Here is a 16,568-nt window from a genome sequence, read left to right as displayed (position 1 = left end):
GGCGCCTGGTGGCTCCGTCAGTTAAGCATCCGACTTGGTTCCGGCTCAGGTCGCGATCTCAGGGTCGTGGGATCGAGCCCCACGTTGGGCTCCGCGCTGGTGTGGAGGCTGCTGGAGATTCTCTCTCTCGGCGCCCCTCCCCCCTCCCACGCTCACACTCTCTCTTTCTCTCTCTCAAATAATAAATAAACCTCTAAACAATAGAAACATCGGTCCTCAGAGCACACACACGCGCACTCAGGTGTGGGGTCTGGGGCGAGGGGGGCTCTTTTCCCGGGAGACAAAACCGAAGGGCCCCGTGCCACTTGGCGTTTGGGGTTGGCAGGGTTGGGCCAGACCCTCGTCCCTGGGCATGCCGCTCTGCTCTGCCCATGTGCTGGGTCCTGTTGGGGTGCGACCATCCACTGGCAAGGACAGGCGGCTGTGGAGGCCACCCCGGACTCCTCACCTGGAGTTTTGTGCCCATCCGGGGTGCCCGGGAGGCGGGCCACGCTTCCTCGTGAGGCCCACCTGCCATGCTGGCCGCGCCCCCCCCTCTGCTTTGGCTCTGCAGGGGGGGCTCCGAATGTAGGCACCAGCCCCTGGCCACCTGATATAAGAGGTGGGGGGGGGGTGCACACACACACACATGGACGCACAAACACACACCCCAACCCAAACTGTAAGGGGAAAGCAGGGGGTGCGCACATAAGAGCAATCCCGTTAGGAAATGGTAGGAAATCACAACTCTATGCTCTGGAAATCATCCTTATTTTCATGTTTCCTCACGTTTCACGTAATGCCCGAGACCGCTGAACTGTCCAGGCGACCCCACAGCGGTGGAATTTCCAGAAGGAAAAGCTCCTCTTGCCAAAGTGCTCCCCAGAGGCTAAAAACTCAGTGAAGGACTCGAGTTGCCCTGGGGTGTCTCAGAGGAGGCAGGTGACGTCACCAGGTGCAGGCTCCAGCTCCGCCCACTCCCGGGCGGACATCCTACCGAGAAGCATGTTGTGGGGAAAGCGGGCAGAAGAAATGCATGGGGTGTATGGAAGGTGTGACGTGTGGGGGTTAGGGGCACGGTGTTTTCAGCTCTGCCCCAGCGAGAATCTGGCAGGTGGTTGAGAGGATTCCCCCCCACTGCCTGGAGCGGGGCCCGACCCCCTAAGATCACACCAGTGGGCTCCAGTAAGGCCTGCAAACTGCCTTCCCGAGGGATGTGTCTGGTAGAACAGGGTGTGTAAGTCTATGCGCAGGGACGATCGCTCCATCCAGGAGCAGCAAGCCCAGTGCTGTCCCAGCCCTGACCCCCTTCCCCATGTACTGAGTACGGAAGGGGAGGCGCTAGGAGGGCACAGGAGGGGCTCGCTGAGGTCCCAGAGCGCTCTGAGCCAGCAGGTGTGTGCAGGGGCCTGGGAGTGTCCTTGGACACAAGCAAATGCTAAGTGATCTTAAACCAAGACTGGCGCCGGGGGAGAGGATGGCTGGCTCCAGCCTGTTTGCAAAACCACCGCAAGATCTAAGGTCCCCTCGGGAGGCATCTTGAGGGTGGGATTCTCCTTCCATCCTGGAGGGACAGGAGCCCATATGCCAGGGCCCAGAGACTTGTAAGGACTCCCGGGAGCTGCAGAGCTGGAGTGCGCCTCGCCCAGGCGGGGCTCTCAACCACCGCACAGGACCGGAGAGCCTCCTGGCGCATAGTGGCCCCACAGACTGTTCTCAAATGCACTTGACGTCCTGGTAAAGGAGACCCCCGGCTGAGGCCCGATGTGGGGCCCCATCCCCAGACCCCGAGATCACGACCTGAGCCAGCCAGGCACCCCCTGCTTCGACTTTTGGAAACACCTTTTCCAGGGCCTTCCTCTGTTACAACCGCGTAAACAGATCACGGCTTGGTCTCAGCCTGGGAGAATTCCAAAGGGCTTCTCTCATGGAGGGAAGACAGGAGAGCGAACTGGCCGCCCCCCTGCACCCACCCCCGAGTGCAAACAGTCTGAGGGTGGACAGCCGCCCCTTCCTCAGAGCACAGCAGAGCTGCCGGGAGGCTGCCTCTCTCCTGGGATGTCCCTGTCTCGGGTTGTGGGAATCGAAGGGTGGAGATGGACCTCGGGTGTCATCCATCAAGCGGGTCCTGGGTCCTGTGTGCCCAGCACCTGCCGAGGCCACACGGCCTAGCCGGTCATCGTCCCATGCCCCCCAAGCACGCAGACGAGCAGAGGGAGTTGGCCATGTGACAGGCACCCCAGCCAGGCTGCGTTACCAACTCCCTCCCAGCAGGAAAGAGTCTCCCCAGGGACTCCCCGCAGGACAGGGCAGGCCGGGGCCCCTGCAGATGGGGGGGCAAGGAGCAGCCAGCCCAGGCCACTGTCGGGGAGCAACAGAGCTGGCCAGGGGCTGAGGCGGCAAAGACTGAGCTGGTTCTGGAGAGCTGCCGCGGGAGGGAGGGGCCCCAGCATGACCCGAGCCCTGCTTCCCTGGGACAGACGCTGGAGACTCTCCGGGGCCGGGTGTGCAGAGGAGAGGCTCAGAGGGCGCTGTGTGTGCCGGGGTGGGGGGCCCGTGTGACCAGGTCACCTGGGTTGGCTACCTGGCACCTCCCGGAGGAGAAAGAAACTCCCGGACCCCTAGGACAGAGGCCGTGATGCACTCGGAGCAAGGCGCCCACGGGGTCGGGCCCTGACCTCCCAGGGGGGCCGGGAGGGAGAGCGGAGCCCTGAGTGTATGCGGCCCGGCCGCTCCCGGGTCCTCGAGGGGACAGTTCTGGGCGGTGGGCGATGGGCGTCTCGAAGTGCAGAGGATTTAGAATCGCAGGGTGTGTTGTGAGGCTGGAGCTGGTATTTTGAACTATGACCAGCTGAAGGAGGGCCACAGACCCGGACCTCAGCAGCCTTCGGGGACGGGAGACCCACGGGCCGCCGGTTTGACCAGCGGTTTCAGTCCAGCCCATGACAGAAGTAGAGTCACAGGTTTATTCCTTACAGATCCCCGTCGAAGACACTCGATGGGCCAAGGAAGGGCCGTCCTTGGTCCCCGGTCACGAGCGGGCAGGAGGTAGGCAGATGGTACGGTACCTCTTACCAGGTGGTTGGGGTGGAGGTCGCTAACTTTCCATGGACTCAACTGTGAGTGGTCATTTTTATTTTATTTTATTTTTAAAGATTTATTTATTCATTTGAGAGAGAGAGGGAGAGAGAGAGAGAGCAGGGGCAGGAGCAGAGGGAGAGAGAGAATCTCCAGCAGACTCCCCGCCGAGCACGGAGCCTAACACGGGGTTCGATCCCACGACCCTGAGATCGTGACCTGAGCGGAAACAGAGTCAGACGCTCACCTAACTGAGCCACCCAGGCGCCCCTGAGTGGTCATTTTAAAACGTGCCTGGGAAAAGCAAAGCAGGAACTGCGGGGAGGCCTCCTAAGCCCCAGTCCTTATCTGAATGTCCAGACTCGGGGTGTGAGCGGGTTGTCATCTGTGAAATGCCCAGGCGGCAACTCGGAAAGACAGTTGTTTTCCTCATCACACAGCTTTCTTGGGCACTGTTCCGAGAGGGGCTCCAGGGCCCCCCGGCCTGTCCCAGGTTTGGGCTGGCACAAACAGTAAAGACTCCGTGCAGCCCTGAGCATGTTAGGAGGAGCTGGGGTCATCCTGGACACAACAGCCTTGAGCTCGTGTCTGGCCGCGTCTCAGCGCAGGGTCCGGCCCTGATGTTCTCACCGGCCGGCAGCGAGGGGCTGGGGGACGGGGCCCAGGCCTCTCCAGCTCCGGTGTCCTGCTGAGTGCCCCGTGCTGGGGCTGGGGACGCAGCCTCCAGGGGACCGGAGCCCCGAGGGAAGGCGACCTGCAAGGAAGCTGCCGGAACGGACTTAGGAAGGTCACTGCACGGCGGGGAATGTCGCAGTGAAACCCAAGTCCCCGGGTAGAACCCTCAACCTGGGCTGTCCCCCCACTGGGGACAGTTCTGTTGCTCTAAAAACCAGCGGGCTGGGCCGGGGTGGGGGCGGCAGGGGTGGATTTGGAAAGAAGCCCCAAGAGGCACCTTCAGAAGAAAAAAGTGAAAACAAAGCACCACCAACTAAGCGACCACATACTCCGGTATTTGGAACACTCACAAAGACGTCAAGAATAGTAAGACGAACAGCAGGTGCCCGTCCCCAAAGCCACCGCGGGGTCATGCGTCCTGCCCTGCCATGTCTCATGCCCTCCCTCCCGTGGGTCTGGTTATCCCTGAACAGCAGTGACAGTGAATGCTCTCGTGGTGACGTCGCTGGCCCCGCGCTGTCCTGGGCACTTGCGGGCATCGACTCGGGGTCACCATGACCCAGGAGGAAACCCTGACGCCCCAGTTTCCCCGGTCGGCCTGGCGCCGCGCTGCCTCTGTGCGTCCCGCAGGTGCGTGTCCCGGGACACACGGAGTCACACCGACAGGTTGTCCCACCGCCTGTGGCTGATCCGGGGTGGGTGCGGGACTCACGCAGGGAGCTGCAGATGATCTTTGCTGCTGTACAAAGTTTCTTTGTGTGACTGAGGCGGAGTCCATCCGTGTTGCTGCTGGAAGCCTGCTGCCCTGTGCCATGCGGCCGTGACTCTCATGTCCAAACTGCTCTGGGCTCCATGTGGGGGTGGGACGGCCGCATGGAGGAAGTGAGGCCCTGCCCTCCCGGATCCTACCTTTGTTTCCCCAAACGGGCGCGCTGTTCCCACGCCCGAGCTGAGTGCAGGTGCGGCTTTAGCCCCGCGCCTCCCTGACCGCTCTGGGGGGCCAGGTGGGTGGCAGGTGCATGCGGGCTGTTGGGGCTTCCCTCTATTTCCCACTGTAGTGGTGGCCTTTTTCTTATTAATTTATAAACATTTGCTTTTTTTCATTTTTCAATTTTATTTTTTTATTGAGGTACAGTTGACGTATAACATTGTATTAGTCTCAGGTGTATGGCATAATGATTTGATATTTGTATATTTTGTGAAATGATCACCAGGATAAGTCCAATTAACATTTGCCTTTATGTAAGTTGGATGCACTATTTTTGGGGTCAGTTTTATGCATTCTCAAAACCTCATTTCTGGCTTGTATTTTTCCTTTATTTCTGTGTCTTTTTGACACAGAGATTTTTTTTCACTAATGGAATTGAATTTACTCATCTTTTCCTTCGTGATTGTGTTTGTCTTGTGTCTTGCTAGGAAATCCTTTGCTTTCTTGGAGTCATAAAACGATTCTCTTACATTTTGTTCCAAAAGTTGTGCCGTTCATCTTTCAAGTGGAACTTGAACACATCCAGAATTGCACTGGAGGCATGGCAAATAAAAGTCAGAATGCCATTTCATTTTACCTTTCCCGCGTGGCCGTGTGAGCTGGGGATGGGCAGAGCGTGGCTCCGACTCTGGGCCCACACCTCTGCTGGGCGTGGCTTCTCGAGAAGCCCCCATGTTTCGATCTTCAAATCTGACCTGCTGTCTCATGAACCTTTCTTCTTCTACATGGATTTTAGAATCAGCTCATTGGTTCTATTAAAAAAACAAGAAAACCTGTTGGGATCTTCCCCGGAACTGGGGGGCTGCACTCATAGGGAGGATAGAAATTGTTGCAGTGTTGAGCCGTCCCGCGTGCGGGCACTTCTCCTGCCCCTTCGTACCAGCTGTCTTTTCTGTCCTCCAGTAAAGCTGCGTGAGTTTTCCATACAGGTTACGCGTGTCCCTCGTCCACGAGGACCAGATGCTCAACTCGGGCTGTACAGATTTACATGTGTCCCTAAAGTCAAACTTGCCACTTTGATTTGTGCGATGCATGGAATTCTTGCTTCTTCTGGTCTGCTTTACTCCATCCCTGGGAGGGGGATGGTGAGGTCTCCTGCACAGATGACAAGGACCATTTCTCCTAGAGGTGCTGTCCATTTCTGCCTTCCAGTGCTAGGTGCATATGAATTCACAGCTGTTCTGTTTTCTTGTGAATGGAACTTTTCCATTTGCTTTTTTGCTTTAGATCTAATCTAATGTTAACATAGTGACACGTTACTTTTTTTTTTTTTTTTGCCTCGCATACAACTCGTCCTTCCTTTTAACCCATCCGTAGACCTATAGTTTGGGTTTGTCCTTTGTGTCTCTTGTAAACAATATATCCTGATCAATTTTGGTTTTAATCCAGTAAGAAAAGAAATATCTTTTAACTGGTGAGCTTGGATCATTTACATTTATTTTTATTACTGGATTTATTTTCAGAATCCTATTCAGCGTTTTCTGTTTGTTTTCTGCCTCCTCGGTCAAGTTTTCTTCCCCCTGCTTTTCCTCCTCTACTCGTTATATTTATTCTCTCAGTGGCTCCTCTTAACATGGTTTCTTAGTGTGATGAGTCCTGAGGTTAACCATGACTCAGCCTTCTTCTGGTCACTGACAGTGCTCAGCGGGGCTAGCATCTGCCCCTTTGTGTGACCTGCCACAGTTCCCAGCATCCGTAGCTCATTCCCATTTTTTTTTTTTAAGATTTTATTTATTTATTTGACAGAGAGAGATACAGCGAGAGAGGGAACACAAGCAGGGGGAGTGGGAGAGGGAGAAGCAGGCTTCTGGCTGAGCAGGGAGCCCGATGTGGGGCTTGATCCCAGGACCCTGGGGATCATGACCTGAGCCGAAGGCAGATGCTTAATGACTGAGCCACCCAGGCACCCCGCTCGTTCCCATTTTTACACCTAAAATTACTGTTACTTTTATTTTCACATACAGTTTGTGGTTGCTTAGATTTACCCACGTTTGCAGTTTTTGTGCTCATCAGCCGTCTTTTATCTTAGGAACTCCCTCTGGGATCATTCTCTTTCTTGAAATAAACCTTTTTGAAGTTTCTTTGGTGGGATTCCTTGGAGGTAGATTCAGCTTTTGTTTTTCTGGGAATTCTTTCTCTTACTCTGGTTTTGTAATGGGAGTTTGGTGGTGGGAATAATTAGAGGCTGTCTTTGCTCTCTCTCCATACTTTTGATACTTTCTACTCTTCTTGCTGGGAAGTCGGCTGACCTTCTTATCCCCCAGGTGGTAATCTTTCTTTTCTCTCAGCCTGTTTTGCAAGTCTCCCTTTGGTGGTTCCAGCTGAACAACAATGTGTCTACACAAGCATTTCTTTTCATCTGGCTTGAAATTTGATTTGCTTCCTGAATCTTAGAATAGTCTATCTTCAGTTCTAGAAATTCCCAGCCACCATCTCTTTACATACCGCCTCTGCCCTGTTCCCTCTGATTTTCATCCTGTAACTCTAATACCTGCTCTTCTGTCCCTGGGTTTCTGACCTTCTTTCCCGTGTCCCATCTTGTTGTCTCTCTGTGCTGCATTCTCTCTAACTCTGGGTAGTTTCTTGTCTATCTTCTAATTTAGAAATTCTCTTAGCGGCTGTATCTCACCTTCCCTTTAAACAGTCCACTGAGCCTTAATCTTATTTTTGACATTATCATCACTAGGATATAAAAAAAAATACTGATTCTTTTCATATAGTATCATGGTCCTTGCTCATGGTTTCGGTCCTTTTAGTAGTTAAAACATTTTAAACATACTATTACCGTTGAATGTCTAAGCAAGAGATGCCCCAGAAAATCCCCTGAGTTCTAAAAATACTCCTCCCTGCCCTCGTGTACCAGTGTGATCGAGACAATGACCCTCTTCCGTGAAGCGACTCCTTTCTGTGATTACAGGGCCATTGGCATAAAGAAGTCACAGTGGCCAGGAGTGCCCCTTGCTTTATTTCCAGGTAACAGTGCAACTTTAGTGGGGGCTTCCCCCACATTCCTCCCAAACCAACACCTCTAATCCCACAGGATATAAGGTTGCAGGGATGAGAAGCACACTTTTGCCAGTGTTCCTGGGGTCAGTGGTGGAGGAGCCTGTCCTACGCCTATCTCCTGGTTCCCAGGTGGTGTGTTCTGATGATTGCAGACAGCACTGGACTCAGCTGTTGACCGACTACCCTGGAGTTTAACACCCCAAGCCCACAGGGTCGGGGCCCTTGCCGAGCCTTGACTAGGCACGGAAGTGCCGAGAGGCTGGCTGCTCTGGGTGATGTGATCCGACAGACTGGTGATTTCTGTGGTCACAAGTCTTTTGTTATAAAACGAGCCCTTTGATCCGAGGCTGTGGTCTGTGAGGTCCCATGCTGGTAAATCTGGCCTAGGAGAGGCCTTGAATGCCATGTGGGCACAGACCCAGTGGGGGGAAAGACCAGCCTGTGGCCCGAACTGCCATCAGCTCTGGTAACGATGACCCACTGCCCTCCAGCGCGATGGTGTCTCCTGTCGCCGGCCGGCCCCAAGGGGCTTGTTGAACTCCTTGAGAACAAGACCCTTCTCAAAGGTGGGATGGGTGGGACACTGAGCCACCTCACCCTTCGCGGGAGAGAGTTCGTGCTGCTGGTCCACCCACAGGCTCCGTCCCTGCCCTGTGGCCGCTCAATCATGAGCCCATCGTGCCCTCACTGGTCTGGCTGGAGACTGAAGAAGGCTCGCATCTGCCGGAGGAGCCATCTGTCCACCTGGTTGTCCTCTGCAGTGCATGTTCTCGCTCTGTGCGCACTGATGAGACACAAAGAGCCACAAACTTTGTCCCACCCCCTAGACTAATGCACTTCCCCGAAGGCATCCTGCCGACGCCTTTCCCCAAAACTTTCTTGACACCGGTCTTCCAATGTTGCTGCTTCCAGGCACATGGCTAGTAAGCCAAACCATTCACACTGCTTCTCCCCCTCTATGGAGAGCGACAGTGTCCCCTCCAGCCCTGCACATGGGGGGGTCTCCTCTCCCCATGGGCCTCTGGGGCCACACGTGGATTGCGCTGGGCTACAGCACGGCGCATCCGTGGTCTACACCATCCTATCAAGCGGAGCCTCTCGTGAATCCGACCTGTGATGCTCTTTCTACCGGCAGTTGTGGGGAGCACCCCAAGGGGCCGAGGTGCGTGCCGGGAGGCAGGTGTCAGGGCGGCCCTGGAGCGAGAAGGGTGCGGACCACAGTCTGTGCGCCTCGGGCCTGTTCCTGCTTGATCCCAAATGTCCTGCGGCCCTCACGTGGCCGACTGCTGCCACACCTGCCCAACTTTGCAACCTAGTGGGTCCAATCGTACGTCGCCTGGGAGGGACAGCTCCAGTCTCACGTGCTGTCCCATGGCGAGGCCCTCAGCCGCTACTAGGAGCCAGGAGCACGCCGGGAGCTCCTTTCAAATAGTGCTAAGCTCTCTGAAGCAGAAGGCACGGCGTCGCTCCAGAATCCCAGGGCCCTGCGCCCTGACTCTCCTCCGACACAGGCGGAGGCCTGGGTTACTGTCCTGTACGTGAGGACGGCAGTGGGGTGGGGGAATTTTGTGAGACACGTGACCAGGTGAGGGTGTCTGTGGCCCTCCAGGTAAGGGGGCGCTTTCCCTTGTGGGGGAGGGGGGCTGCTCCTGTTGGCCCACAGGTCGGGGGGATTCGGAGTTCAAGATTCTCAGGCTTGTCTAGTAAACTTCGCCACCGCCCTGAGTCTCAGGTCCCATTTTGTTCCTATCAGGGCCTTGTCCTTAGCACAGGCCCCCTGCGCATTGCAGCTCTCCTTCCCTTCTGATTTTTTTTTTTAAGATTTTATTTATGTATTTGTCAGCGAGAGAGAGAGAGCGCACACAAGCAGGGGGAGCAGAGGGAGAGGGAGAAGCAGGGTCCCCGCTGAGCAGGGAGCCCCACGCGGGGCTTGATCCCAGGACCCTGGGATCATAACCTGAACCGAAGGCGGACGCTTCGCCCAGGTGTCCCTGCTTTCCCTTTTGATTAAGGTGAACAACCATCCCAGTTTTCCAGAGACTGTCTTCGTGTTAGCCCTGGAATTCCCACATCCTGAAACCCCTTAGTGGTGGGCAGACTGAGAGAGTCTCATCCTTACAGTCAGATCCGGGGCCCGATTTTCAGCACAGCTGCTGTAGGGTGACCAACTGCCCAGGGACGTGCTCGGAGGGACAGCCAGGGGCACTCCTGTCAGTGTCCGGCCTGAAACCCTTCACCATCTGAAGCCATTTTCGTTCACATCAGAGAAACATCTTGTAATTAAAATTCTGTTCAAATAAGGGGAGCTTGACCCCAAAACAAAGCTATCGGTGGTGTCATTTACTTTAAAAATGCAGAATTAAGATTCACAAGTGTGTAGGGAGTGAGATCAGTTCATCCAGGGACCAAGGTCAAATCTCTTTTAGGGGCCCAAGAGCGCCTGGCCCAGAGCGCAGTTCATGGAGACGCTGATGCTGGTTTTCCCAGCCTGGCCTGAGAAGTCATTTGGGGACATGATGTATCAGAGTGAGGAGAGCAGAGTCTCCTGTTCTCGGCAGGGACATGGGGATCCGGCCCAGAGGCCACCCCGGGTGGAGGTATAACCACATCCCGCAGACACCCCAGGGCCTTCCTGCCACCCAGCCGGAGCCTCCAAAGCCACACAACCCATTTAGAAGGGGCCCCGACTAATGGCCACTTAAAAATGCATGACCACGGCTCCTGCCAGATCCTCGGCGGCCTTGGGAGGATCGATCTGCAAGATCTCTCTGGAAAGGCTCAGGGAGGCCTGGAGTCAGCGTCTCCTTCAGTCTCCGGGAGCTCTGTTGTAGGTCACTTGGGGTCCGCACCTGTCCGGCATCAGGACGAATCCTGCGGCTGGGGAGGCCCAGGTTGCTGTTTGCCCGTTTCTGCTCATCAGTAACCCCCGCGGATGCAATTCCCATCTTCCACCCTCCAGCTGGCTCCCAGCATGTGCCAGTCTCAGCTCAGACTGCAGGATTTGGCTCTTGCAACCCCGAGAGGCACCAGAGGATGCGCGGATCTGGGAGCACAGCTCCCGGGCGGAGAGCTCCGTCAGGGAGGAGCTGTGTCTCTGTGGCCCCCGGCTTCCACAGCGGCCCCATAGTCTGGGGCTGGCCCTCTCCCGGCAGGACGTTGCTGTGACCGGCACAGCGAGGAGCTCCCTGCTGGCACCTCGGGGCCCCAGGCCCAGTGCCTGGCACATAGTCATCACACTGCCGAGCTTCTACCCAGAGGGGCTGGGCGGGGCCCCCTCCGCTCCCAGAGATGCCCACTCTCAGGGGGCCGCAGCCTGAGGCCTTGGCTGCAAGTAGCTGGAGACCCAGCGAACAGAGGCCTAAATGAGGACAGGGTCGTGTTCTCCTGTGACAGGAGCTCGTAGTGACCTGGCTCAGCAGCTTGACAAGGTCACAGCCATCATCTGGCTCAGGAGACGGCCACCTGCATCTCACTGGCCAGCACGTTGTCCTGCAAACAGCGCAGGCTGACGCGTGGCTGGGAATGTGCGTGCTTGGCTTCCCTGCGTCCACGGTGGAGGCCCTGGGTGGGGCGGCGTGGGGACGTGTGCCCGGTGTCTCTGGAACATGCTACAGCCCAGCACCTCTGTTCTCAGGAATGCCCCTATTCCCTGACCCTCCAAACCACACCGAGCGTCTGAGCAGCTTCTTGTGCCCGGCACTCACTTCAGCAGCACATATACTAAAAGGGGAATGACAGAGCCGCAGGCCTGGACCTCCAGTGGTAGAACGGAGGCCTGAGCACACTGGCTTGCAAGGGAGTCGAGGGGCTTCCACGGGCCCAGGACCCCTGCGTGCAAGGGACTGTTGCCTGAGGAAAGTCTGCTTGCAGCCGTTTCCATGGTTACCAGGCCTCCTCCCTCCTCCCCGAGGGACACAGGGGCCTAGCCTCATGGGAAAGGGCCTACCTGATTTTAAAGAAAGTCCTGAGGGGCGCCTGGGTGGCTCACTTGTTAAGCGTCTGCCTTCAGCTCAGGTCATGTTCCCAGGGTCCTGGGATCGAGCCCCACATCGGGCTCCCTGCTCCGCGGGAAGCCTGCTTCTCCCTCTCCCACTCCCCCTGCTTGTGTTCCCTCTCTCGCTGTGTCTCTCTCTGTCAAATGAATAATAAATAAAATCTTAAAAAAAAAAGGTGTTGGGGGGGCGCCTGGGTGGCTCAGTCGTTAAGCGTCTGCCTTCAGCTCAGGTCATGGTCCCAGGGTCCTGGGATCAAGCCCCGCATCGGGCTCCTTGCTCCGTGGGAAGCCTGCTTCTCCCTCTCCCACTCCCCCTGCTTGTGTTCCCTCTCGCTGTGTCAAATAAATAAATAAAATCTTTTAAAAAAAAGAAAGCAAGCAAGCCCTGAAGGCACCTCTTTATTATAAGGAACCGCAAACTCGGCTGGCTTTATTTAGTTAGGATGTCTGCATAAAGTTCTGATAAGAACAATCACCCCTTTCCCAGGAGGATTCTCAAATGATAGGAGGGGTTAGACAGTCCATTTCATTTCTCTGAGTAGTTAATACACTCACCATATAGCCCAGGACACAGGGAGAAGTCCCAGTGTCCCGGGGCCTGTCTGTGGGCGTCCCCCTCCCCCCAGGCCCCTGGGGACGCTTAGCGGCTGGTAGTGTGGACATTGCAACTTGATGACTCTGCTAATCCCCACCCACAGGCTGGCTGCACTTTGTCCTTCCACCAGCAGTGTAGACAGGCCTGTTTCCCATGGTATCAACCCGGGATGGGCTGTCAAATCTACACTGTTGCCAATTTGATGAGTGTGAGATCACGGGGAACGTCCGTACCGGTCTCTGGCCCCGCAGCCGGCACGGCGCTCCTGGGGCCCTCCTCATTCCCCACGTGACAAGGGCACTCGGAGCATCTTCTGTCCTAATGAGATGACTCAGGGGGGCTCCTGGGTGGGCCTGGTCCCCAGAAAGAGCAGTGGTGACTGGAAGCTCGGAACTTTCAGGCCACCCCGCCCCCCGCCCAGTTCTCCAGGGAGGGGGAGGGGCTGGGAATGGGTCAATGAGCCATCGCAGGCCTCCGTGAGGACCCCCCATAAATCCCAACAGGACGGGGTCTGGAGAGCTCCCAGGTGGGTGCACACGTCCACACGGAGAGGGTGACGCACCCCAACTCCACGGACAGAAGCTCCTGTGCTCGGGACCCTCCCGGGCCCGCCCCATACGCCTCTCCATCTGGCTGTTCATCTGCACCCTTTATCATGTCCTTTATTATATAACGAACCCGTAAACGTGTTTCCTTGAGATCTGTGAGTCGCTCTAGCAAATTCGTTGGACCCGAGGAGGGGTCATGGGAACCCTGATTTGCAGCCTGTGGTCTGAAGTGGAGGGTCTGCTGGGACCTGCTGATTGTGATTGGCATCTGAAGTTGGAGGTGGGGAGCTCACGTCTTTACCTATTTTTATTGGGTTGGTTTTTTTCTTCTTGATTTTCAGGAGCTCTTTATATATTGTCTATTAGGAAGATTCATCCTTTGTGATATATACTACCTTTTTTTTTTCAGCTTGTTTATCTTTTGAGTTTGCTTATGTTTTTTTTCCAGGCATATGTTTTTATTTTTATAGTCGGATTTATCAGTCTTTTATTCTTTGGTCTCTGGATCTTGACACGTCATAGAAAGGCCTTCTCCACTCCAGGGTTGGAGGAGTTCACCGTCTTTTCGTCTAACAATTTCATGGCTTCACTTTCTACATGCAAATGTTTGATCTCCCTGAACCGTATCCTGGGGTATAGTTATAAGGATGGATTTAATCGGATCTTCTTCCAATTGGGTACTTGGTAGTCCAAACAAAATGTATTAAGTGCCTGTCTTTGTGTTGACTCGTTTTCACGTATCTGATAATAGTCATCATCAATATTGTGGTGAAATATCTCACCAAAGCCCTATGAGATTAGGATTAATTCCATTTGATAAGGAGATCCACAGCAATGAAGTGGGGCATATGCTGGGATTCAATGAGATACACATATGTAAACCCAGCACACGTAGGACTACTTGATAGCGGTTGGTAAATCGCTGTGCTGAATCAGAATCACTCTGCTACACGGTGAGCCTGGGTGGTGGTGGTGATAAATGGGCAGAAATGTTTGTCCCGTTGAACTAATGTGGCCCTACTCCTGAAAACAGTCGTAAAAAGAACAGAAATACAATTTATACTTCTTTATTCAATGTCTCGGTCCTGGGCTCTCCTAATACTTCCCAAAGATTTTCATTTAAGTCCATGTTCACCTTTGATTTGAAGTTCCAACTTTTTTCTTTTTTTTTTTTAAGATTTTATTTTTATTTATTTGAGAGAGAGAGAATGAGAGACAGAGAGCATGAGAGGGAGGAGGGTCAGAGGGAGAAGCAGACTCCCTACCGAGCAGGGAGCCCGATGCGGGACTCGATCCAGGGACTCCAGGATCATGACCTGAGCCGAAGGCAGTCGCCCAACCAACTGAGCCACCCAGGCGCCCATGAAGTTCCAACTTGATCACACACCAAACCCCACAGGTACTGGGGTCTGTTTCTCGTTGCGTGATGTCGTTCTGCTGGTCTGTGGACAGCACACCGTCCGTACCACCTCGTGTCGGTTGTTAAGCATTCAGGAAGGTTCTACTACCTCGTAGAGCATGCTCGTTACTCCTCCTTCACAGAATCTTCCTGGCTACCCTTTCTTGTTTATTTCTAATATCATTTTTGAAACTAGCCTTTCTAGGTATAGAAAAAACTAGCCTGTTGATATTTATGATTATAAGGATTGCATTAAATTTAGAAATCAGCTTAGGGAAAGTTGCGCATCTAGAACCGTAAGCCCTCCCAGCTCAGAGCGTGGTTCGTGTTTTCATCTGGCCAAGCCAACTTTGGGGTCTTTGGAGGTTCTCCCCATATGTGTTTTACACATTGCTTGTTAGATATATACCCCAATATTTCCTTTTTTGTTGTTGCTATTATGGGGTCCTCTCCCCCATATCTTTTGTATGGTATGCACGTGCACACATACACAGACACATGCATTATTTATCAATCACTGTAGACATATATGAAGGGTACTAATTAATTAATGCAGATTAATTTTAATATTATAGGTAACCCGCTAAATTCTCTTACTACTTGTGCTTATTTAAAATGGATGCTTTGGGCACCTGGCTGCCTCAGTTGGTTAAGTGTCTGCCTTTGGCTCAGGTCATGATCTCGGGGTCCTGAGATCGAGTCCCGCATCGGGCTCCCTGCTCCGCAGGGAGTCTGCTTCTCCCTCTGCCCACCTGCCCCCCCCCAACCCCGCTCATGCTCTCGTTCTCTCTCTCGCAAAAAGAAAGAAATAAAATCTTTAAAAAAACAAATAAGATGGATATCAGTCATCTAATTTCCAAACTGGTAATAGTTTTTATGCCTCTAATTTCTTTCTCTTGTCTAGTTGCACCATTGGCCAGTCTCTCATGCGATGTTAAACAGCCGTGGCAGTGCAGGATCCCTGTCTGGTTTCTGACTTCAAGGGAATAACTCCGGAGCCTCTGCGTTAAGCATGGAGCTGACTCGTGGGCTGGTATTTATATGACTATAATGTTACACTTGTTGCTGTATTACAGAAAAATCCGTCATTATTCTTATTTCATTAAGCACTTTTTAAAAATCAAGAATGACTGTTGAATTTGGCAAATGCCTTTTCTGAGTTAATAGAGATAATCCTAAGGGTTTTCTCCTTAGATCTATTCCTTTGATGTGTTACATGAACAGATTTTCTAATATTAACTCACCTCTTTGCTTTTGCAACAGACTCCATTTGGTAATAGATTATTCTTTAGCGTGTTGATGGATTCTACTTGCTAATATTTTAAGACTTCTGTATTGATATTTGTAAATTACATTGGCTGCTAGATTTCTTTTTCGTGCAGTCTTTATTAGGTTTTGCTTTAATATTATACTTTCCTAATGTAAAAGAGTTATAAGTTTTCCCTCTTTTTCTTTCTTTTTTTAAGAAGATTTTATTTATTTGAGACAGAGAGAGCGCATGCAAGCAGGGGAAGGGACAGAGGGAGAGGGAGAAGCAGGCTCCCCGCTGAGAAGGGAGCCCCACGCGGGGCTTGATTCTAGGACCCTAGGATCCTGACCTGAGCCTACGCTTAGCTGACTGAGCCACCCAGGCGCCCCTCCCTCTTTTTCTCTGCTGTGGGGTAGTTTAGAGATGGTGGATTTTCCCTGGGAAGCCATTTGAGTTGGGGGCTGTTTTTGGGGAGGAGCAGTTTTAACAACTTTCTCTATTATTTGGAAATTATCTGTTTAGTCTTTATTTTCCAGAGTTCATTTTTTTTCCGTAGAAAATTAAATTTCATCCCATTTTAAGATTTATTTTAAACAAATAGTTGCTTAAATTAAATCAGTACAGATGAGTCACTTAAAGCCACTTGTCCTCATTTCTGTGGTTACACTGCTTGGATCAGCCCCTTCTCCAGGTGTCCTTGCCCGCCAGCTCCGAGCCCCATCTCCCGTGGTGCCCGGCCGTGCCTTCCCCAGCTTCTCACCACTGACGTCTGCTCTCCTGCCATCGAGTTTGTGTTTCGTTCTCCAGCCTTCCAGGCCGGTGCTGAATTCGTTTATTTTCTCTCTCCCTTTCTAATATATTCGTATGTTCGCATCTAAGGCGGCGTGTTTTCCACGAGGCACAGCCGGCAGGCCCCGCAGTGCAGTGCTCTCTTGTCGGTGCTCACGGGTTGTGCAGTCTGGTTGGTAGTTGCCCTGGGACCCAAGAGCTGTTGAGAAAATTTGTAGATTCCAAGTAGAAAGGCTGTTTGGTGTCCTTATTTTGTTACCCGTTTCGG

This window comes from Mirounga angustirostris, unplaced genomic scaffold (genome assembly GCF_029215605.1).
Source record: "Mirounga angustirostris isolate CCGP_5_RB_7025 unplaced genomic scaffold, mMirAng1.0.hap1 SCAF_1, whole genome shotgun sequence".
NCBI lineage: Eukaryota > Metazoa > Chordata > Mammalia > Carnivora > Phocidae > Mirounga > Mirounga angustirostris.
The sequence above is the reverse complement of the archived record's forward strand: the minus strand, read 5'-3'. Positions refer to the sequence as shown.